Source organism: Phyllobates terribilis, unplaced genomic scaffold (genome assembly GCF_046119375.1).
Source record: "Phyllobates terribilis strain yellow unplaced genomic scaffold, ASM4611937v1 Scaffold_1__5_contigs__length_1240528914, whole genome shotgun sequence".
NCBI classification, from domain to species: Eukaryota; Metazoa; Chordata; class Amphibia; order Anura; family Dendrobatidae; genus Phyllobates; species Phyllobates terribilis.
In genome coordinates, this window is record NW_027362761.1 from 1,017,396,019 (window position 1) to 1,017,421,879 (window position 25,861).

Below are 25,861 nucleotides of genomic sequence, written 5' to 3' on the forward strand. Positions count from 1 at the left end.
GAGCGAGCACTAAAATGCTCGGGTGCTCGAAGCTCAGGCCGAGCTCGCCGTGATACTCGGGTGCTCAACCCGAGCAATGAGCCCAATGTTAGTCTATGGGAGACCCGAGCATTTTTGCGGCGGCACCCCCGGCAGTCTGTAGAAAGCCTAAAAAGTGCCCAAAACGATAGTGACAGTGCTCAAATGACATGGTGACAGCATGGGCATCGCCCCAGGAAGCATTTCTGACCCCCAGGTCACTGCTGTCAACAACGTGGTCAGAGGTATTAAGCCACTTTAACGGGCTCACAATAAAACGTTCAAAAACGAAACTGAAATGGTTTTCCTGTGAAATATGTTAAGGAACATCCTTTCCAGGGTAAAGACTTGTGTATAAGGTAAAATAAATAACCAAAAACAAAAATACCCCTCCACACCTTGGGCTATGTTCACAAGTAGCATTTTTTATGCGTTTTTGCACTTCTGTATTGCTTTCAACCGTGACAAATGCATTCACCGGGAAATGTCATTTTAACATTTTACAATCTTATCTGGCCATGTGCTGAGTGACACATGCATACAGTGCTGAAAAGACATGGGAACAGCATGGGGAAGACCCCTGGAATCATCTCTGACACCCAGGTCGCTGCCTAAAAGTGTGCCCATCAGAAGTGATCCTTTCTGCATCAGAAGATGCAGACTTGCAACTATCCCCGTGCAAGTCCTTGTCCCAGGGCAGTGTTCAATTGTACCTCCCCCATTCCTTGCAATGCAACCGTAAGTGTGCAACCTGCCATCCACCCACCCCCAGGCTGCAATACAATACTGCTAGCTTGCTTGCACTTGAAATGGGGACTTTTAGTTTGGAGGAGGCCGAAGCTGGCCACTACCTCATGGCTGCTTTGGCAGCGAGGTATCCATACTCAGTCCCCAGTTGTCCGGCGGCCGTGTGTCCACACACGGTCCCCAGCCGCCCCTATTTCTCCTCGGAACATCCGCCCACACACTATTCTTAGCCCGGCCTGCTTTAGGGCAGCATTGGACGAGCCCACCAGAGAACCAGACTCCTCCGGTGGGTACTGGCTTCTCCATCAGGGGAGTTGAGAGTGCCAGGGTGAGGAGCATGATGATAATGATAGAAGTTAGCATCTGCTTTGTTTTCTTGGAATGCAAGCGTAAGTGTGCAACCTGACACCCACCCACCCACAGGCTGCAATACCATACTGCTAGCTTGCTTACACTTGAAATTGGGCATTTTAGGCATGTGGAGGCAGACGCCAGCCACAATGTCATGGCTGCGTCGGCGGCCTGGTATCCATACTCAGTCCCCAGCCGCCGGGCTGGGTGTCCATGCTTGGTCCCCAGCCGCCAGGGGGCGGCCGAGTGTTCATACTCGGTCCCCAGCCGCCCAGCGACCGGGTGTCCACACACGGTCCCCAGCCGCCTGGGGGCGGCCAGGTGTCCATAAACGGTCCCCAACCGCCCCTATTTCTCCTTGGAACATCCCCCCACACACTTTTCTTAGCCCGGCCTGCTTTAGGGGAGCATTGGACGAGCCCACCAGAGAACCAGACTCCTCCGGTGGGCCCTGTCTTCTCCATCAGGGGAGTTGAGAGTGCCAAGGTGTGGAGCATGATGATGATGATAGAAGTTAGCATCTGCTTTGTTTTCTTGAAATGTAAGCGCATGTATGTAGTAGCGGCTAGGCCTGAGGTGGTCAGCATTTTGGCGCATATCCTACCTCCTCCGAGGATTGCTGGATGTTTTCCTTCTACTATCACAGTTCTATGACTCCCGTTAAAACAAAGCTTCAGGTGATGAATGATGGATGAGGTGGTGGCAAAGGAAAAAGAGCAGGAGGAACAGGGATCATTCACATCAATATCAGGCCAGTCAACCACACATGTCTAGCAGGATATGTTTCTGTACCAAAAGGAGAGGTTCGGCTACACAGTTATAGGGCATGCAGTGAGTGCAATGCCTACCAAAAATTTCGAGGTACTCCAATGCCCCTTGGAAGTGACATGGAAGTCAGAGAGCCTTAACTAAACCGTTTTTTCCATTTATAGCAACTGGGTCTCCTGTGCACTGTTGGCCTAAACAGTGAATGGAAGGCTTTCCAAAAATTATGAGGAACTGCAATGCCCCTTGAAACAGACGTGGATTACAGCATACTTAAAACCTTCTACCCATTATTGAGGAGTGGGTCTCCCTTAGTGTTCGCCTATGCATTGAAAAGCAAAAGCTGACTAAAATTAGGAGGAAATGCAATGCCCGTTGGAAGAATGGTGGAGTTCGTAGTGATATAAAAAGACAATATCCTTAAAAAAGTGGTGGAGGTCGCAGTAGCTTAACAAGACGGTTTTAATGCCCCTTGAAAGAGACGTGGAGGTTGCAGTAGCTTAACAAGATGGTTTAAATGCCCCTTGGAAGAATGGTGGAGGTCGCAGTAGCTTAACAAGACGAGACGGTTTAAATGCCCCTTGGAAGAGACGCGTGGAGGTTGCAGTAGCTTAACAAGATAGTTTTAATACCCCTTGGTAGAGACGTGGAGTTCGCAGTAGCTTAACAAGACGTTTTTATTGCCCCTTGGAAGAGAAGTAGAGGTTGCAGTAGCTTAACAAGACGGTTTTAATGCCCCTTGGAAAAGTGGTGGAGGTCTCAGTTGCTTAACAAGATGGTTTAAATGCCCCTTGGAAGAGACGTGGAGGTCGCAGTAGCTTAACAAGTCGGTTTTAATGCCCCGCGGAAGAGACATGGAGGTCGCAGCAGCTTAACAAGACAGTTTAAATGCCCCTTGGAAGAATGGTGGAGGTCGCAGTAGCTTAACAAGATGATTTTAATGCCCCTTACAAGAGCCATGCAGTACAGCATATTAAAAACATTATTCCCATTATTGTGTAGTGGTTATCCCATAGTCTTTGCCTATGACTTCCAAGCAAAAGCTGGCAAAAATTAGGACGGAGGAACTTGCAATGCTGGCAACACGGACCACGGTCACCCTGGTGGTATACTGGTGGTGGAGGCTGAGGATTAGGAGAAGAGCAAAATACAGCCGAAATGGGAAAGCGTATACCCATATGTGGGTGTGAAGGGGTGCATGGGATTACACCTCCCGAAATAACACAGTGGATTTGACTTTATGTTACTCTGCTGTCATTTGGTGGTGATGAGAAGTCTGTCCCAATCCTGCCCTGGTTCATTTTGATAAGGGTCAGCTTGTCAGCATTGTCAGTTGACAGGCGAGTGCGCTTATCAGTTATAATTCCCCCAGTGGCACTAAAAACACGCTCCGATAACACGCTAGCGGCAGGGCAGGCCAGGACCTCCAAGGCGTACAGAGCGAGTTCATTCCAATTGTCCAGCTTGGATACCCAATAATTAAAAGGCACAGAGGAATCACGGAGGACGTTGGTACGGTCGGCAAGGTACTCCCTCACCATCTTTTGAAACTTTCAACTCCTTGTGAGAGTACCCCATGCCTCAGGGCCTGTAAGCTCGGCGGGTCTCAGAAAACTGTCCCAGAATGTTGACAGTGTTCCCCTGCCTCTGCTGGATTGGACTTGCGTCTCTCTCGCCTGTACGCCTTGGTTGGTCAACGAACTATGACCTCTGCAGCTAGCGTGTTCAGATGGGAATTTTTTTAACAGTTCTGCAGCAAGGGCCTTCTGGTACTGCCACATTTTTGTAGACCTCTCCACCTCAGGAATAAGAGAGTGAAAGTTGTCCTTGTAGCGGGGGTCTAAAAGTGTCACCAACCAGTAATGACTGTCACCCAACATTTTGACAACGCGAGGGTCATGGTTAAGGCAGCGTAACATAAAGTCAGCCAGACTGGTAACGGGAAAGACTTCCGTGTCCTCACCAAGATGACGACTGACCATGCTCTCCTTCTCCTCCTCCTCCCCCCTGTCTTCAGGCCACCCATGCTGAACCAACTGTATGACAGTTGTACAGGTACTACCGTCCACATTGCATGATACCAGCTCCTGTTCTTCCTCCTCCTCCTCCTCCTCCTCTCCCTCATTGTCCCCCAATGCACGTTGGGATGAGATGAGGCTGGGCTGTGTGTAATCGCCCGCTACGGCTTCTTGATCCATCTCATCATACTCTGGATGCAATGCCTCCTCTTTAATTCTCTGCAGAGAGCATTGCAAAAGACAGACAAGTGGGATGCTGACGCAAATGATGGCGTCATCGCCACTCACCATCTTGGTGGACTCCTCAAAGTTTGTCTGGATGGTACATATGTCCGACATCCAGGTCCACTCCTGAGGTCTTATGTGTGGAGTCTGACCTGAATATCGACGGCCTTGTTGCAGCTGGTAATCCACAACTGCTCTCTTCTGCTCACAAATCCTTTGCAACATGTGGAGAGTAGAGTTCCAACGTGTGGGGACATCACACACTAGTCGGCGTGCCGGAAGTTGCAAACGCGACTGCAACACAGCAAGGGCGGCGGAAGCTGAAGCCGACTTGCGAAAATGAGCTGACAGGCGGCGTACTTTGACGAGCAGATCTGGCAACTCAGGGTACGATTTAAGAAACCGCTGAACCACGAGGTTAAGCACATAAGCCAGGCATGGTACGTGTGTGATTTCGCCTCTCCCCAGAGCCGCCACCAGGTTACGGCCATTGTCACACACGACCATGCCTGGATGTAGGTTCAGCGGTCTCAGCCACAGATCTGCCTGCTCTTTCACAGCTGTCCACAACTCAAAAGCAGTGTGAGGTTTATCACCTAAGCTTATGAGTTTCAGCACAGCCTGTTGCCGCTTGGCTGAGGCAGTACTGCAGTGCTTCCAGCTTGTAACTGATGTGGTGATATCTGAGATGGAGGCTGAACATGAGGAGGAGGAGGAGGATGATGCACAGGAGCTGTACACTGTGGGGGCAACTCTGACTGACATAGGGCCCGCAATCCTCGGTGTGGGGAGGATGTGTTCCGTCCCAAGGTCCGACTGGGTCCCGGCTTCCACTATGTTTAACCAGTGTGCCATCAGGGAGATGTACCATCCCTGGCCACAAGCACTTGTCCACGTGTCCGTTGTCAGGTGGACTCTCCCAGTAACTGCATTGTTGAGGGCACGGCAGATGTTTTGGGACTCGTGCTTGTGTAGTACGGGGATGGCACACAGGGCAAAATTGTGTCGGCTGGGGACCGAGTACCGAGGGACGGCCACCGCCATAAGGTTGCGGAAGGATTCCGTCTCCACCAGCCTAAAAGGCTGCATTTCCAACGCAAGCAGTCGTGAAATGTGCGAATTTAGGATTGTGGCCTGTGGGTCATTGGCTGCGAATTTGCGCTTTCGTTAAAAGGTCTGGGATTTTGACAATTGAACGCTGCGGTGGGACGTGGACATGGACGTTGATGCTGTTTCTTGAAAAACTGCCATATCAAGTGAAGACTGAGAGGAGGGGGCATCTTTGCATGCAGTATGGATAGGGGATTGCCTTGCACGCACAACAGGGGGTTCTATTTCACGCAAAACCAGGGGTTCTATTACACGCACAACAGCGGAAGAAGCAGTGGTGACACCCGCTGACACTGGTCGTGGACCCTGGGGTTCAGCCCACAAAGTCAGGTGCTTTGCTGCCATGTGCCTGATCATGCTGGTGGTGGTCAGGCTGGTAGTTTTGTCACCCCTGCTGATGCTGGCATGGCAGGTGGTACAAGTGGCCTTTTTGGGGTTATCAGCAGAGTCTTTAGAAAAATTCCAGACTCTGGAAGACCTACCGCTTGTACTGGCAATGTCCCTCGTGTTGGTGTTACGGGGAATGGTTGCCCGCTTTCTGTCTGCGGCCACCACACTGCTTCTTCCTGCCTGTTGGGGTACTCTGCCTCCCTCCCCCTGTGTGCTGCGGGCTTCACTCTGCATGTCCTCCTGCCACGTTGGGTCAGTTACTAGATCATCCACCACCTTCTCCTCTTCCATTTGCGCACCACGGTCCTCCTCCTCACTTCGTGGCAATTGTGTCTCGTCATCGTCCACCTCTTGTGACAAATTGCCAGCGTCGACTTCCTCTGGCCGTGGCTGTTCAAATATTTGGGCATCGCTACATGGGATCTCCTCTTCCATCACTTCAAGCGGAGCAGGCGATGGGCACAAATCTGGAAATGGACCAGTGAACAGCTCTTCAGAGTGTCCAAGTGTGGGATCAGTTGCTGTCTGATGTCACTCGGCATGGTGGGAGGAAGGAGCATCAGGGTGAGGAGGAGTATGCGGTCAAGACTCACGGCTAATAAAACTTGACCGTGTTTGAATCTTTCAAACAGATATATTTGTTCAAACACAATCAGGGAGACACTATCACTGTTTTCTTTTACGGCAAAAAATGCCAAAAAAAGGATAATACAGAGATTTGACCTGTGGAACTGCAAAACCACAGTTATACTTTTCTGACCTACACCAGAATCTTTCAAACAGATATATTGGTGTCTGAACAATCAGGGAGACACTATTACTGTTTTTTTTTATGGCAAAATATGCTAAAAAAGGATAATACAGAGATTTGACCCGTGGAACTGCAAAACCACAGTTATATTTTTCTGGCCTACACCAGACTCTTTTAAACAGATATATTTGTGTCTGACCAGTCAGGGAGACATTATTACAGGTTTTTTTTTATAGCAAAAAATGACAAAAAAAGGATAATACAGAGATTTGACCCGTGGAACTGCAAAACCACAGTTATACTTTTCTGGCCTACACCAGAATCTTTCAAACAGATATATTTGTGTCTGAACAATCAGGGAGACACTATTACTGTTTTTTTTAATGCAAAAAATGGCAAAAACAGGATAATACAGAGATTTGACCCGTGGAATTGCAAAACCACAGTTATATTTTTCTGGCCTACACCAGACTCTTTTAAACAGATCACAGTCACAGACACACTCAATTTTTTTTTGGGGGGGGGGATACCAAAAGATTAATAAGACGCGTATTTGGACAGTCTGACTGAGGAAAAAAAAATACAGGATTTAGATGGGAAAAAAAAGGATTTTTCCTGGCCCCTGAGACCAGTGAATAAGTCTAGCAATTTGACCAGCTGGAGCACACAGGACTGTAATGCAGCATTTGCTGGTATAAGCACTGCGTCTCCTATACAGCCTGCCTGCCTGCCTGATATCTGGGGTGGATATTAGTCCTGAGAAGGACTGTTTGTTTGATTTGGCAGGCTTTAGAGACCCTACACTACCTATTTCACAGTATAAATCTCTCCCTAGGTCATCAGCACTCTCCCTACAATGTCTGATCCGGAGCGACTGTGTCCAAGATGGCGGCGCCCGGTTTTAAATACTCGAGGTGATGCTGTGCGGCCAGCCAATCACTGTAATGCCCACAAACAACATGGCTGCGGCATTACAGTGACTGGCTGGCAATCCCTGCATGTTCATTGGCTCTGTAAAGAGCGCCAAACGTGCAGGGCGGAGACCCGAGCTCCCGCCCAAGTAACCCGGAAATGCTCGGTGCTCGCCGAATATCCCGAGTAGTGAGATGCTCGAGCGAGTACCGAGCAGTGTCGAGTATGCTCGCTCAACACTACTCACTACATGAAAAGTGATGATAAAAAAACAAAATTAAAATCACAACAAATGACAATTCATCACATGCGTAACATGACAATAAAAGCAACTGAGATACGAGCTCCATTAGATATTACTTGCTGCCCTGAAATTTTTGTACTTGACCCAGCTTGTCTTTTGACCACATCTGCCTGTCTGCTGTCCGTCGTGTCTATTATTGTGCCAGAACTCTACCAGCCCTGTCCCGACTTTCATTGTGAACATACTCCAACAGAGTGAACATCTGTCCGTCTATCTACAACAACTTTTGCCAGGCAGTTTAGTTCAGCATCATGGTGTCATCTGCTTTCAGTAAGGTGGCCGGACAATATTGGAACACTATTAACCTACAGATTAATCCTATATCTGCTAGTTAATAGCATTTGGGGCAATGACAGGTTGCCTTTAATGAATTTGGAGCATCTTACTCCAGTACTACCTTCAATACAAAACGGCCTTTATTAATAATTGCCCAGAGCTATAATTGATATTTTTTAAACTTTATTTCATCATTTTTGTACCACAAGGAGACACTTTTTATTATAGCGCATTGAAAACATTTGCATATTTGCAAAATGAGAAAAGGTTAAGAAATTAATCCGCACAGAATGTGGATGAAAAGTACAATGGTGTGAAGGCTTCCTTTTTTGGCTTATAGCAAGCACCGTGAATTTAATGTTTTTTTGCTGGCATTTTTTATTAGAAGTGTTTTAAATGCATTTTTTCAGTATAATGGAGGAAAACTGCATGAAAAAAATGCCACAACTAGAGCATGATGCCTCTACTGTGAAAAATGCCTGTCACCCAAAATATACTCAAAAAGAAAAGAAAAACACCACAAAAAGCAACGTAGTACATGTAATATATCCTTGGTATTGTAAAACCCTCCTCTTTTATAAGGTAAGATTTAGTTTTGAAGGTAAATCCATATTTTATGTTATTGTCTCTCACTCACGCAACAGAACTGCAGCCTGTATTCTACTATTCTACATTCCTTTATCTCTGCTTTGAAAAATCGATTGATTTTGTCCTTCATGATCCAGGCCAATTTCAAGAAGTGCATTAATACATAGAAAATAGTGTTTCAAGTAGCATTATTGTCAAAGTAATTTAAATTAAAATAATAGATAATTTATTAACTGCTGTAAAACAAAATTGATAAAGGGAATTTATATCACAGAATACCTAAATCTGTAAGATCTTAAATCTGACAAGAACTTATTGCTTTTAATATAAAAATATGATTTGTTGTATATTATTCATGGTAAAGCAAAGTAAACTGTAAACTGCAATTTGCAAATAAACATTACAGCAATTCTTTATCCCATTATAATTTCTGAGCTTTAAATAAATCCTTTTTATTACTATTTTAATGTGCATCAGCTTTATATAATTGAAAAGCTTCTCCTTCTGCTTTAATTGTATATCACCAGAAATTTGGCATTCCCCATATTTACATTTGAAATCGTATTACCCTATTGACATCCAGAGGTTTTGTAAATAATGTAGTATTACTCGTTTAAGATTTATAGCCATTTTTATATCCTTCTTAGAGTTGATCAAAATGATTTGCAGAACCCTGCTCCAGTGGCCATGTCCAGAGCCCTATGAACCTCCTCCTCCTGCCCATATCTGCAGCCCATACTACTGTGTAGTATACCCCACATGACATCATGCTTGCAGCACTATGCAAGAGTGACATTGCACCAGGCATACTAATTAGAATAGGGACCAAGAATGCCAGCAGGTAGGATGTGGTTCGCAGGGCTCTGGTACGGTGTACAGGGCTTTGGTCTGACAGCCATAGACTACCGATGTGGCACCCAGACGAGGGTAGACGACCATAAGATCATTACCACCGATCAGAGAGCTGCGGTTCCCACGCTGTCAGATAACAGCGTGGGAATAAGGGCCCAAACATCAGGTGTTTGCCACACTGTCATGTGCATGACAGCGCGGCAAACACTGCCTCTGATCGGCGGCAAGATTAATATCACCGGTCAGAGCACTGCAGTTCCCACACTGTCAGACGACAACGTGAGCCCGCAGCTGTGACCGGAGGTAAAAAGTTTACCTCTGGTCACAGACCCTCATTATCAGCCCTGGTGCAGCTGCTCCAGAGGTATGTCTGCCCCTGTGTCAGCCGCTGACCACTGATCGGCGGCCATGTTAACTATTGCAGTGCAGACTTTCTGCACCGTAATACATTGCAAGTGAATGTGCATCGTCGGAAACCAGCGGGCCCCCTGTGCATCCTGCCCAGGGGCCTGCCAAGGACCCGAGCCCACCGGAGAATTCTTCGGTGTCCAAGTGCCCCAGTCCGACCCTGGTCAAAGTTAAATAAACACAAACACTCAGAATAAATTATTTTATTTGAAATAAAACACACACACAATTTTACTTTTTTATTTAAAAATAACAAACATTGTTATACTCACCTAACACCTAATCCCCGATGCCCTCGTCTCCTGTAAAAAAATAAAAATAAAAAACAACAATATCCCCCACCAGTCCAAAGTTCTGTCCCACAATGTAATCCAAGTCTTCGAAAAATAGCTTTCAACCTGGACTGTGCCAAGAAGCGACCGTCCCAGATGAAAACCACTGAGGAATGAGCTGCTGCCGCTGCTGCAAGCTCAGGCTCGCTGACTAGCGGTGACGTAATAGAGTCATCGTCAGCTGCAATATATATATATTAAAGAATGTTCATGCGGGCATCATAAACACCCTTAAAAAATATTAGGGGGGTTGTATGATTATCACCCTGTTAATATGGAGGATGAGGAGAAGGAGCAAGACAACATAAAAAAGGCAAAATCCTGAAGCATATATCCATGTCTGGGTGGGAAGGGGTGCATGGGAATAGACCAAAAAAAAAACACTGGATTTGAGTTTATGTTCTGCTGCTGTCATCCAGTGGTGTTGATAAGTCTCGGCCAATCCAGACCTTGTTCATTTTACCATTTTGTCAGCCTATCAGCATTTTCAGTTGATAGGCAGATGCGCCTATCAGTTATAATACCCCCGGTGGCACTAAAAACCCGCTCTGAAAAGACGCTAGCGACAGGGCAGGCCGGGACCTCCAAGGCGTAGAGAGACAATTTATGCCACATGTGCAGCTTGGATACCCAATAGTTGTAAGGCACAGAGGAATCAAGGAGGATGCTGGTACGGTCGGCAAGGTACTCCTTCAGAATCTTCCAAAACTTTTCCCTCTTTTCAGAGTACCCCGTGCATCAGGGGCTGGGAGGTGAGAGGGTCAGAGAAAACTGTCCCAGACCTTTGAGAGTGTTTCCCTGCCTCTGCTGCATCTGGTTTGTGTCTCCCTCGCCTGTACTCCTTGGTTGTACAAGGAACTGTGATTCTTCAACTAGGGCCTACTGGTATTCCTACTCGTCCTCCCTCTCCTCTTCCTCGTCTTCAGGCCATCCACGCTAAACAGACGGTGGTGTTGGTAGTACCATCTGCATCAGCACAGGGAACCAGGGAACCAGCTCCTGATCCTCCTCCTCCTCCTAATTATCACCCAATCCACATTGAGAAGATGAGATTAGTCTGGGCTGTGTAGCATCACCCTGTATAGTTTCTTGCTCCATTTCAACTTGCTCCGCCTGCAAAGCCTTTTCTTTAATTGTGAGCAGCGAGCGTTTCAGTAGACAGAGAAGCGGGATGGTGACGCTGATTATGACATCATCGCCGCTCACCATATTGGTGGAGTCCTCAAAGTGAAGCGCACAGATATCAGACATCCATGCCCACTCATCAGCTTTTATGTGCGGAATACTGATGGGTGTATTGGAGCATGTACTCAACAACTGCCCTCTGCTGCTCACAAACCCTTGCCAACATATGTAAGGTTGAGTTTCAACGCGTGGTGACATCACACACTAGTCGGTGAGTTGGAAGTTGCAAACGCTGCTGAAGTACTGCCAAGGCAGCGGAAGCTGTAGCTGACTTGTGGAAATGGGCACACACACGGGGTACTTTCACAAGCAGCTCAGGAAGATCAGGGTAGGTTTTGAGAAACTGTTGAACCACTAAGTTGAGCATGTGGGCCAGGCTTGGTACATGTGAGAAGTTACCAAGCTTCAGAGCCACCACCAGGCTTCGGCCATTGTCACATACATCCATGCCTGGCTGTAAGTTCAATGGCGAGAGCCATAGATCAGTCTGGTCTGCTAGACCTTTCAACAATTCTGCGGTGGTGTGCATTTTGTCACCTAAGCAGATTAGCTTCAGCAGAACCGGTTGCCGCTTAGCCAAGGCAGTGCTGCAGTGCTCCCAGCTTCTGACTGATGTTGTCATTTCACAGATGGAGGCTGAGGAGGAGGAGGTATAGGAACTGCAGTAGAAGGTGGGGGAAACTCTGAATGAACCAGGGTCCGAAATCCTTGGTGTTGGTAGCATGTGTCCAGGGGCAAACTGTGTCCCAGCTTCCAGTGTGCTGTCAGGGAAATGTTGCGTCCCTGGCCACAAGCACTTGTCCGTGGTTAAGTGGACCTTCCCAGTAATTGCATTGGTGAGGGCATGAGTAATGTTATGGTAAACGTGCTTCTGCAAGGCGGGGACGGCACACTGGAAGAAATAGCGGTGGATGGGAACCGAATACCGAGGGATGCTGAAAGCTTTCGTCCCCACAAGCCTAAAAGGCAACATTTCCAGGGTAAGCAGTCTGGAAATGTGTCAGTTTAGTATTGTGGCCTTTGGGTTGGTGGCTGCGTATTTGCACTTGCGTTCCAAGGACTGGGGTAGGGACAACTGAACTCTGCGCTGGGACAAGGACGTGGACATGGTTGCTGATGGTGGTTGCCAGTGTGCAATGACAGGTGCAGGGTGGGAGGCATCTTTGTCTGCGTCATGTACAGGGGATTGGTGTGCACGTACAACAGGGGAAGAAGCAGTGGTGTCACCCACAGACACTGTTTCTGGACCCTGGCGTTCAGCCCAACTAGTCAGGTGCTTTGCGGTCATATGCCTGAGCATGCTTGTGGTGGTCAGGCTGGTAGTTTTGTTGCCCCTGCTGATGCTGGCATGGCAGATGTGTCAAATGGCCATTTTTTGGTTAATTGGACAGTCTTTAATAAAGTGCCAGACTCGGGAAGACCTAACCCTTGGACTGGCAACTCCCTCATGTTGGTGTTCTGGGGAACAGTTGCACGCCTTGTGTCTCTGGCAACCTCACTGCCTCTTCCTGCCTGTTGCGGTGCTGTGGAAACCTCCCCCTCTGCGCTGCTGTCCTTGCTCTGCATGTAACCTTGCCTGGTTGGGTCAGTGACTTCATTGTCCACCACCTCATCTTCCACTTCCACACCCTTGTCCTTCTCCTGACTTGATGGCAATTGTGTCTCATCATCATCCACCTCTTGCAACAGAAATTGCACTTTCCCACCATCGCTTTCTTGTGACCGTGGCTGCTCAAATATTTGGGCCTCGCTACATGCAATCTCCTCATATCCCGCTTGAAGCATGCAGAGCGAGAGGCCAGAATCTATAAATAGAAATGTGAACAGCTCTTCGGAGTGTCCAAGTGTGGGATCACTTGTCTTCGGGCACTTGGCATGGAGGGTGAGGATTATGTGGTCCAGACTCATGGCTACTGAGACCTGACCATGTGGAAGAAAGGGTGGTGCTTGCAAACTGACTAGAAGCATTATCTGCTATCCAACCAATAACCTTTTCACACTGGTCTGGTTTCAAGAGTGGTGTTCCGTGCCCCCCTAAAAAATGTGATAGGAAGCTAGGTCAACATGATGTGTGTTTGTTGTGGTCCCGCAGCAGGCACAGTTTCACCTTGCCTACGGCCTTGGCCGCTGCGCTTACCATCAGCATCACATTCACTTCCTTGTCCCTTCCCACGGACAAGTTTGGATTTAAATTTTAAGCGGACAACTGGCACACATTAAATAGAGTAGAATTTTTAGATGCTGAGAAAACTTTGCAGTATTTGCATCGCAGCAAATTTAGCACACCTCTGATGGACTTTTTCACTGCTTGCACTATATAGCGATGCTATTCAAATCAACGAAGTGTGGCTGTATGCTTTTAACACGGAAATGTATCAGTATAAATTGTGTATTGTATTTACACCATTTTTGAACCAACAGATTTTAAAAATATTTTTCAAGCTGTTGTTATAAAGTATTCTAATTTACTGAGATAATGACTTTATGTTTTCATTGGCTGTAAGCCATAATCATCAACATTAACAGAAATAAACACTTGAAATAGATCACTCTGTTTGTAATGACTCTATTTAATATATGAGTTTCACTTTTTGAATTGAAGTACTGAAATAAATTAACTTTTTGATGATATTCTAATTTTGTGAGAAGCACGTGTATATAGAGATAAATAGATAGAAAATATGTATACTTATATTTGATATTTTTCCACACTTGTTTTGATCAAATTTGACAACTGTTAATGATGCAACAATACTGTGCCACATATATTTTTTGGGGGCGTGTTTCTACCTGGAAATTTTTATTACATTATAGTTGGGAAAGAGGATTCAATTTTTTTTACAAAATAGAAAGAAATTAATAAAAATGTTCATATTTCACTGGGCAGATATGTTTTTGCACTCCTCTAAGTAGTCAAATTTGAGACCCGTTCATGTCATAGTAATACTACGGACTGTTGTTGCACAGGACTTTTTGGGAGTCCCAAGTACTTAGCTAAAATTTCTTGTTCAATCCTTTTTGTCGAGGTTTGAATAACTGTGGTTGAAATTTTTTGGAAACATTAATTACACTTGTGAACAACATGTATTGTAAAAAAAAAAAAAACTTCTACAGTTAATTTATTGGATGAGATGAACAGCCAGCCTTTGTGCACAGATAAAATGGGGTTGGCGGGATGATGGGCATGATTCAAACACCTAGTTGTGTTCCTGGCTCTGACAATAAAGTTAGTAGTAATGCTACACTATAATGACAGTAGTAGTGGAACTCAGAGTCAAGGCAAATCTCAGGGTATGAATCATGCGAGGGGCAAGGAGCTCAGGAAATTTCCCATACTGATGCAACTGACTGCTGAGTCAAGGACAATGATGATGATGATAATGATGATGAATGTGTGGTAGACCTGTGAACTAGAGTGGGTTGTCAAGAAATGATATCATCAGAGAAGAAGTGTGATAAACAGCAGAGACAACATGTGGACAAAAGATCAACCAAGGCAAAATTAAATTCTTATGTAGTCTAGTCAGCTCAGCAGCATAGGTGATGCCGCAGGTGTTGTTGCTGGAGGATGCTCAACAGTCAAAAGGTCTCTTCATGGTTCTCTTCGTGGCAAGTCCTACTTGCAAAATCTTAATTGTGGGAGTTCTTTTCCACCTTGGCGACAGATGAGTCTTTGGAATTTTGCAGGCTCTGCATCAGAAAAAAAGAGCTGTAGACGTCCAGGCTGTATTTAGGAAGCTACAGTGCATTGTGAAAGTATTTTGCCCCCTTGAACTTTTCTACCTTTTGCCACATTTCTGGCTTCAAACATAAAGATATAAAATTCAAATTTTTTTGGGAAGAATCAACAACAAGTGGTACACAATCGTGAAGTGGAACGAAATTTATTTGGTATTCTAAACTTTTTTAACAAATGAAAAACTGAAAAGTGGGGCGTGCAATATTATTCGGCCCCTTTACTTTCAGTGCAGCAAACTCACTCCAAAAGTTCAGTGAGGATCTGTGAATGATCCAATGTTGTCCCAAATGATTGGTAATGATAAATAGAATCCACCTGTGTGTAATCAAGTCTCTGTATAAATGCACCTGCTCTGTGATAGTCTCAGGGTTCTGTTTCAAGTGCAGAGAGCATCATGAAGACCAAGGAACACACCAGGCAGGTCTGAGATACTGTTGTGGCGAAGTTTAAAGCTGGATTTGGATACAAAAAGATTTCCCAAGTTTTAAACATCTCAAGGAGCACTGTGCAAGCGATCATATTGAAATAGAAGGAATATCAGACCACTGCAAATCTACCAAGACCCGGCCGTCCCTCTAAACTTTCATCTCAAACAAGGAGAAGACGGATCAGAGATGCAGCCAAAAGGCCCATGATCACTCTGGATGAACTGCAGAGATCTATAGCTGAGGTGGGAGAGTCTGTCCATAGGGCAACAATCAGTCGTACACTGCACAAATCTGGCCTTTATGGAAGAGTGGCAAGAAGAAAGCCATTTCTCAAAGATATCCATAAAAAGTCTTGTTTGAAATTTGCCACAAGCCACCTGGGAGACACACCAAACATGTGGAATAAGGTGCTCTAGTCAGATGAAACCAAAATCGAACTTTTTGGCCACAATGTAAAATGATATGTTTGGCATAAAGGCAACACAGCTCATCACCCTCAAAACACCATCCCCACTGCCAAACATTGTGGTGGCAGAATCATGGTTTGGGCCTGCTTTTCTTCAGCAAGGACAGAAAAGATGGTTAAAATTGATGGAAAGATGGACGGAGCCAAATACAGGACCATTCTGGAAGAAAACCTGCTGGAGTCTGCCAAAGACCTGAGACTGGGATGGAGATTTATCTTCTAACAAGACAATGATCCCAAACATAAAGCAAAATCTACAATGGAATGGTTCAAAAATATACATATCCAGGTGTTAGAATGGCCAAATCAAAGTCCAGACCTGAATCCAATCGAGAATCTGTGGAAAGAGCTGAAAACTGCTGTTCACAAACGCCCTCCATCCAACCTCAATGAGCTCGAGCTGTTTTGCAAGGAAGAATGTGCAAGAATTTCAGCCTCTCAATGTGCAAAACTGATAAAGACATACCCCAAGCGACTTGCAGCTGTAATCGCTGTAAAAGGTAGCTCTACAAAGTATTAACTCAAGGGGGCCGAATAATATTGCACCCCCCACTTTTCAGTTTTTAATTTGTTAAAGAAGCTTAAAATATCCAATAAATTTCATTCTACTTCACGATTGTGACCCACTTGTTGTTGATTCTTCCCAAAAAGATTAGAATTTTATATCTTTATGTTTGAAGCCAGAAATGTGGCAAAAGGTAGAAAAGTTCAAGGGGGCCAAATACTTTCACAATGCACTGTATCTTCCTAAATACACTGTATGCACTGTATGTGGGGGCTAATACTGTATTTAGGAAGCTATGTGGGGGCTCATACTGTGTATAGAGAGGCTTTGTGGGGGCTCATATTATAAATAGGAATCTATGTGTGGGTCAAATTGTATATAGGAGGCTATATGAAGGTTCATATTGTATATAGAGAGGCTATGTGGGATCTCATATTTGATACAGAGCAATGTGGGGGCTCATACTGTGGAAAAGGGTCTATGTGGGGGCTCATACTGTATATAGGAGGCTATGTGGGCTCATACTGTATATAGAGAGGCTATGCGAGGGCTCACACTGTATATAAAGAGGCTATGTAGGGGCTCATACTGTATATAGGGGGTTATGTGGTGCTCATGCTGTATATAGAGGGCTATGTGAAGGCTCATATTATATATAGAGAGGCTATGTGGAGGCTTGCATATTATATATAGTCTATGTGGGGTGTCATACTGTATATAGGGTACTTTATGGGGGCTCATACTGTAAGGGGGATTTGTGGGGATTTATACTGTATGTTGGGGGCTGTGTGGAGGCTCATACTGTATATAGGGGCTGTTTGCGGGCTCATACTGTATATATGTGTATGTTTGCATACTTAATTCTGCTCAATATTAAGTGAAAATATTAATATAAAATAATAATTATAATTGTCAATAATATATTAATATTAAGTAGAATTTATTTTAGCCTATTGGTTTGGCCCTTCACAGTAGTCATGGTTTTTAATGTGGCCTCTTGGGAAAATTGTTTGCTCACTCTGGTCTAGATACAACAGCTCAACATCAGTACATGATGTAGCATCACCTGTTCATTTGCAAAAAAGAAAGCTGGCCAGCAATCTGAGCAAGTCTCAAGTTTTAATCTCACTCTTTCTCCTGATAACCAGGATGCATGCTCAATTAATACCTGGTTGGTGTCATCACCATCATCACTATGTTTGTCAGTGTCATCACCATGATCTTAAAATACATCTATTGCTTTTTGTACTCCAATTACGCCTCTGTTTTCTCCATCACACCACTAGATATGCAGTCACTGCAGGGCCACTAAGTGGACTCCACTGTTTTTTGAGAAATGATGGTGTGTGCTAAGCCTCGCTGGAAAATACCCAGCCGCTATTAGTTCTCACAAAAAGTAGTGATGGCTCTGTTGTGTTTGAGTTCAAAAGTAAACTGCATCCAAATAATGTGGAACAGCAACTATTGACAGGGACAGTACTTGTCTTTCGTACTACTAGGTGAATTTTTTGAGTGACAGCGATGCACCACCACAGTGGTTGGCTGCTATGTCTGATTCCACCAAGAGGCAGCAACTATCTACCTTCTTTTCCATAGGCATGACCCCATCCCCAACAGCAAAGTAACTCCCTGCATGGTGCATGTCCTGAATTTAGTAATGCAGAATGTCTTAAATAAAAACCTGCTTCAGTAAGGTGGTAGACATAGCGAGGAAAGTTCGGCAGTTCAATTATTGGTACGTAGCAAAGCACACCCTCCAAGCTTTTCAAAAACAAAATGGTCTGCCTGAGCAATGTCTGATTTGCAATGCTGCAATCCATTGGAATTCAATGCTTCATATGTTGGAGCATCTGTTTGAGCAGTGTAAAGTGGTGACAAATTATTGTATTTTCTGACTATAAGACGCACCAGACCATAAGATGCACCCCAAATTTTGGGGTGGAAAATAGGAAAAAAATATTTTTTATAAGATGGGAGTCTGTCTTATAATCTGAATATGTATCTCACCTGGGGGGTGATGGAGTGAGGGTCACAGGAGGCAGGATCCTTCAGGGAGCCGGCGGAAGTGGAGGAATGCTGCAGACCTTGGGTGTGAGAAGGCGATGCACCAGCAACGGGGAGTTGTGGTGGTGGTGGAGTAGGATCGCAGGGCCCTCCGTTCCTTCCCTTAGGAACCCGGCGGCTGCAGCAGAAGAGGTGAGATGCTGCGAGGCCGGTGCCTGTGCCTGGCTGGGGCCCGGTGCCTGTACCTGGCTGGGGCCTGGGCCTATGCCTGGGGCTGGTGCCTTGGCCTGTGCCTGACTGGGGCAGGTGTCTGTGCCTGGCTGGGGCCTGTGCCTGGGTCTGGCTAGGGCCTGGGGTTGGCAGTGGGCTTTGAGCGGCATGGCAGAGCAGCATGCGCTGCTTTCCAGTGGCGCGGCCATTTTCCTTAATCTTTAATCGACAGGAAAATGGCTGCCCAAGCTCCCAAACTGTGCATGAGCCGGATCAGGCTGCCATTTTTCTGTAATTCACGGCTTCATGAAGATGGCCGAGGCTGCACCGCCTTATCACAGCTCTGCTGCACTTCCTCACCGCTGCCCTGCCTCAGCTCTGCTCTGCTGCACCGCCTCACCATTGCTCTGCCTCACCACCTCTCTGCCTCACCACCACTCTGCTGCTCTGCCTCACTGCCGTTCTGCCTCACCGCCGACAGCATCTCATCTCCTTCTGCTGCTGCCACCGCTGCCACGTTCCTGAAGGCGGGGGGAACGGAGGGCCCTGCAATCCCGCTACACCACCACCACAACTATTCGGTAAGCTACATCCGGACCAAAGATGCACCCCCCATTTTCCTCCCAAATTTAGGGGGGAAAAGGTATGTCTTATGGTCTGAAAAATACGGTATATAATTCAGCAGTCAAACTGGAGCTTGGATTACTTCAAAATCCACTTTTGGCAGCTAATGAAGGATACTGTTGCCAACTGAAACCCTGTAAAGAGGCTACTAAATTTGGCAGTATGGAGAACTAAGGCAACATTGTTGTTACATCCTTCATATTTATCTTGGAAAAACACTCACAAGGATGCCTCAGAGGAAGATTACAAACTTGTACATGTTCATCACTACCCTATAGCATTTGTAGACCCCCAAGGTCCATGTTACACGCAGCAGAATGTGGAGTAGATGGATCAGCAGCAAGTGGATGAAGCAGGGACATCGAGTTATCCGATACACAGGCAGGGAAACAAGCTGACAGAGTGAAATTGATGATGACAACCAATTGTTGTAGCAGTGTGCAGAAAGTAAACAAACAGGGCCTGTGATTTTGTTGGCTGGCAAGCATGGCAAGCTGTATGCTCAATTGCTTGTGGGATGACAGGCATATCATTACCATTAAGCTAAGAGATGACTATTAATTATCTATGTTCTTAGATCCTTGCTATAAAAGTAAAATAGAGGACTTGATTGGCCTCCTAAAGAGAGTCAAAGTTTGTGTATTTGTAGGGGATCGGTCCTTACTGGACCTTGAATACACTGTGACATTAAGGCATCATGCTCCCCTGTGAGTCTTGCTGTGGAACTAGTCATCTACCCCAGCTGTTGTTATGTGCTGAGAGATAAAGAAGAACCAGGAAATAGAGAACTTGTGTGGATGTGTGTGTGTGTGAGGTAACAGGGAGATGCCTGCAGGTTCCCTGATCAACAGAGACTATAAAGAAGACACTGGTAATTAATGGAAAGAAGATTATGGACTATAGCAAGATTTGTTGTTTGGGACTGTGTCGCGGAGTAGAGAAATTTATCCTTTTCTTGAAGAATGTTTTCCTTGGAGACTGAGGACCTGAGATAAAACACAATACAGCATGTCAGCCATTTCTGTGAGAGTGAAGCAAGGTTTTCCTGCCGGCTGGAAGAAAGAAATCCCGTATACAAGGAAAAGACTCAAGTGAATTCATCCGACTCTTTCACACTAGGAACAAGCGGCAGGCACCACCTGCGCCTGACCTGCGCAATCGTGAGTGACCCATCGATCTGAACTGTGTTAGGGTTTAGCGTAGTTTTGTGGAGCTAGGACGCTGTAGCAGCGTGGCCCGACTAGCAGAAAGCCAGATAGAGAATTAACTCAGAGTAGTATGTGAAACTTGTTGTGCACTGTTTGTTCTGAGCTTTCATTGCCATAGCTGGAGCATAGTTTGTGACTCGCTTCAGCTATATCTTCCTATGTTCATATTGGTGATATTGTTATTGTAAATATTGTTATTTTCATCTCCCGACATATAATTCCTTTGTACACTGCTCAAAAAAATAAAGGGAACACTCAAATAACACATCCTAGATCTGAATAAATGAAATATTCTCATTGAATACTTTCTTCTGTACAAAGTTGAATGTGCTGACAGCAAACTCACACAAAAATCATCAATGGAAATCAAATTTATTAACCAATGGAGGCCTGGATTTGGAGTCACCCCCAAAATTAAAGTGGAAAAACACACTACAGACTGATCCAACTTTGATGTAATGTCCTTAAAACAAATCAAAATGAGGCTCAGTATTGTGTGTGACCTCCACGTGCCTGTATGACCTCCTTACAACGCCTGGGAATGCTCCTGATGAGGTTGTGGATGGTCTCCTGTGGGATGTCCTCCCAGACCTGGACTAAAGCATCCGCCAACTCCTTGACAGTCTGTGGTGCAATGTGACATTGGTGGATGGAACGAGACATGATGTGCCAGATGTGCTCAATCGGATTCTGGTCTGGGGAATAGGCGGGCCAGTCCATAGCTTCAATGCCTTCATCCTTCAGGAACTGCTGACACACTCCAGCCACATGAGGTCTGGCATTGTCCTGCATTAGGAGGAAACCAGAGCCAACCGCACCAGCATATGGTCTCACAAGGGGTCTCAGGATTTCATCTCAGTACCTAATGGCAGGCAGGCTACCTCTGGAGAGCACATGGAGGGTTGTGCGGTCCTCCAAAGAAATGCCACCCCACACCATTACTGACCCACTGCCAAATCGGTCATGCTGAAGGATGTTGCAGGTAGAGATGAGTGGTGTTCGACTAGAACTGTTCGCCAATCTCAAATTCGAGCTGTTTTGGGTGGTGTTCGAGTCGTTCGACGAACGCGAACGATTTGCTAAAAATTCGGCTGTTTGAGGTTATTAGATTAGATACATAGAAACATGTCAGTCACATATATAAGAAGTACAGTGACAGTGTTGATTACTGTACTTGTCATTTAGTGTTAAAATAAAGGATTTATTAAAAAAAAAATTGGCGTGGGGCTCCCCATAATCTTAGTCTCTAGCGGATGTTAAGCAGACGGCTGGGGCAGATGTTTGAAGCCTGGGAAGGGGGTAATACCCAAGGAGCTTCCCAGGCTACTAATGGGGGACCCCAAAAAAAAATCACGTGGGGTCCCCCCTATTTTAATAGCTAGCAAAGGCTAGGCAGACAGCTGGGGGCTGATATTAATAGCCCAGGAAGGGTGCCATGAATATTGGCCCCCTCCCAGGCTAGAAACACCAGCCGTCAGCCGCCACAGAAGTGGCGCATCCACAGGATGTGCCAATTCTGGCACTTAGCCTCGCTCTTCCCACTACCCTGTAGCGGTGGCAGTGGGGTAATAGGGCTGGGGTTGATGTCAGCTTATAATACCAGCTGACATCAAGCCCAGGTTAGTAATGGAGAGGCGTCTGTAAGACACCCCCATTACTAACCCCATAGTCAAAGTTAAAAAAAAACACAGACACCCAGAATAAAGTCCTTTAATTGAAATAAACACACAATTCTTTATTGTTCTAAATTAAACCATACTTACCATCGCGCCCATTCCAGCTGAAGCCAATGTCTTCTGCAATAAAAGTAAAATAATAAACCAACATCATCCTTACCTTTCCATGGTTCCCACAATGGCTCCAGCTCTGCTACATTCACATGACAGGCTGGATTGCAACCTAAAGCTGCCATCCAGCTTGCCATGGCGCAGACACTGAGAAGCGCAGGCATGCTTGCGTTCCTCAGTGTCTGGCTGTGACGGCATAAAGATGAGCCGAGGTCATGTCCAATGAACTCAGCTCACCTCATGCACGTCACTGACAGCGCGGGAGAATCCTCCTGCGCTCAGCGCTTGAGCAAGAGAATTCTCCCACGGTGGGATGGCATTGAGATGACAGGCTGGATCGCAGCTGAATGCTGCCATCCATCTTGTTATCCTTCAGAGAAACTGCAGAGCGCAAGCATGACTGCGCTCTGCAGTGTCTATGAAGGATGGCATGCTGGATGGCAGCGCTCAGCTGTGATCCAGCCTGTCATCTCAATGCCATCCCAGCGTGGGAGAATTCTCCTGCTGAAGCGCTGAGCGCAGGAGAATTTTCCCACGCTGTCAGTGACGTGCATGAGGTGGGCTGAGTTAATTGGACATGACCTCGGCTCATCTGGATGCCGTCACAGCCAGACACTGCAGAGCGCAAGCATGCCTGCGCTTCTCAGTGTCTGCGGCATGGCAAGCTGGATGGCAGATTTCGGCTGCGATCCAGCCTGTCATGTGAATATAGCAGAGCTGGAGCCGTCCTGGGAACCATGGAAAGGTAAGGATGAGGTTGCTTTATTATTTTACTTTTATTGCAGAAGACATTGGCTTCAGCTGGAATGGGCGTGATGGTAAGTATGGTTTAATTTAGAACATTAAAAAATTGTGTGTTTATTTCTATTAAAGGACTTTATTCTGGGTGTTTTTTAAATACTTTACTAGAAATTCATGGCGGTCATGTCTAATATTGGCATGACCCCATGAATTTCGGGCTTAGGGCCAGCTGATAATGCCAAGCTGGCCCTAACCCCTTTATTACCCAGTGAGCCACCGCACCAGGGCCCTGGATGAGTTGGGTACAGCGCCAGAAGATGGCGCTTCTATGAACGCGCCATTTTCTGGGGTGTATGCGGACTGCAATTTGCAGTGGGGGGGGGCCCAGAAAGCTTGGGCCTCCCTTCGCTGCGGATTCTAGCCCCCAGCTGCCTAGATGTACCTGGCTGGACACAAAAATAGGGCGAAGCCCCACGTATTTTTTTTTTATTATTATTTCTTGAAATTCATGAAATAATTTAAAAAAAAAGGGCTTCCCTATATTGTGGTGTCTGGCCAGGTACAAATAGGCAGCTGGTGGTTGGGGGCAGCCCCTTCCTGCCTGCTGTACCTGGCTGGACACAACAATAGGGCGAAGCCCCACGTATTTTTTTTTATTATTTCATGAAATTCAAATTGCAGTCCGCAGCCACCCCAGAAAATGCCGCATTCATAGAAGCGCCATCTTCTGGCGCTGTATCCAACTCATCCAGGGCCCTGGTGCGGTGGCTCACTGGGTAATAAAGGGGTTAGGGCCAGCTTGGCATTATCAGCTGGCCCTAAGCCTGAAATTCATGGGGTCACGCCAATATTAGACATGACCGCCATGAATTTCTAGTAAAGTATTTAAAAAAACACAACACCAAGAATAAAGTCCTTTAATTGAAATAAACACACATTTTTTTAATGTTCTAAATTAAACCATACTTACCATCACGCCCATTCCAGCTGAAGCCAATGTCTTCTGCAATAAAAGTAAAATAATAAAGCAACCTCATTCTTACCTTTCCATGGTTCCCAGGACGGCTCCAGCTCTGCTACATTGACATGACAGGCTGGATTGCAGCCAAAAGCTGCCATCCAGCTTGCCATGCCGCAGACACTGAGAAGCGCTGCGATCCAGCCTGTCATCTCAATGCCATCCCAGCGTTGGAGAATTCTCCTGCTCAAGCGCTGTGCACAGGAGAATACTCTCACGCTGTCAATGACGTGCATGAGGTGAGCTGAGTTCATTGAACATGAGCTCACCTCATGCACGTCACTGACAGCGTGGGAAAATTCTCCTGTGCTCAGCGCTTCAGCAGGAGAATTCTCTCACGCTCACTGCAAGCGCAGGAGAATTCTCTCACGCTCACTGCAAGCGCAGGAGAATTCTCCCACGCTGTGAGTGACGTGCATGAGGTGAGCTGAGTTCATTGGACATGATCTCGGCTCATCTGGATGCCGTCACAGCCAGACACTGATTAGCGCAAGCATGCCTGCGCTTCTCAGTGTCTGCGGCATGGCAACCTGGATGGCAGCTTTCGGCTGCTATCCAGCCTGTCATGTGAATGTAGCAGAGCTGGAGCCGTCGTGGGAACCATGGAAAGGTAAGGATGATGTTGGTTTATTATTTTACTTTTATTGCAGGAGATCGTTGGCTTCAGCTGGAATGGGCGTGATGGTAAGTATGGTTTAATTTAGAACAATAAAGAATTGTGTGTTTATTTCAATTAAAGGAATTTATTCTGCGTGTTTTGTGTTTTTTTTTTAACTTTGACTATGGGGTTAGTAATGGGGGTGTCTTATAGACGCCTCTCCATTACTAACCTGGGCTTGATGTTAGCTGGCATTAGAAGCTGACATCAACCCCAGCCCTATTACCCCACTGCCACCGCTACAGGGCAGTGGGAAGAGCGAGGCTAAGTGCCAGAATTGGCGCATCCTGTGGATGTGCCATTTCTGGGGCGGCTGACGGCTGGTGTTTCTAGCCTGGGAGGGGGCCAATATTCATGGCACCCGTCCTGGGCTATTAATATCAGCCCCCAGCTGTCTGCCTAGCCTTTGCTAGCTATTAAAATAGGGGGGACCCCACGTCATTTTTTGGGGGTCCCCCATTTTAATAGCTAGTAAAGGCTAGGTATTCAGCTGGGGGCTGATATTAGTAGCCTGGGAAGCTCCGTGGGTATTACCCCCTTCCCAGGCTTCAAACATCTGCCCCAGCCGTCTGCTTAACCTCCGCTAGAGACTAAAATTACGGGGAACCCCACCCCAATTTTTTTTTTAATAAATCCTTTATTTTAACACTAAATGACAAGCACAGTAATCAACACTGTCACTGTACTTATTATATATGTGACTGACATGTTTCTCTCTATCTAATCTATGTGTGATGCTCTATTCTTTCTAATCTAAATTGTCGGGTACTGATGCTGAATTGTCAGCCTGCTTTTTTAAAGAGACGGTGCATGAAAACACTATTATTTTTTTAATAAATCCTTTAACACTAAATGACAAGTACAGTAAGCAACACTGTCACTGTACTTCTTATATATGTGACTGACATGTTTCTATCTATCTAATCTATGTGTGATGCTGTATTCTTTCTGTTCTAAATTGTCGGGTACCGGTGTATGCCGCTGCTGAATTGCCGGCCGGCTTTTTTAAAGAGAGTGTCTTCTGAGCAGTTTGTAAGCTTTTGGACACCTTTAAAGGTGTTTTCTATGTGTTTCTATGTGTTTTTGTTTGCCTGCCATTGGTTTTAACGGTGTTCGACAGTGTTCGACGGTGTTCTAAGGTGTTCGACGAACAGTTTCACGAACATCCCGGTGTTCGACGAACCGAACCGAACCCGAACACTATGGGGGTGGCTCAACACTAGTTGCAGGCAGCAGATCAC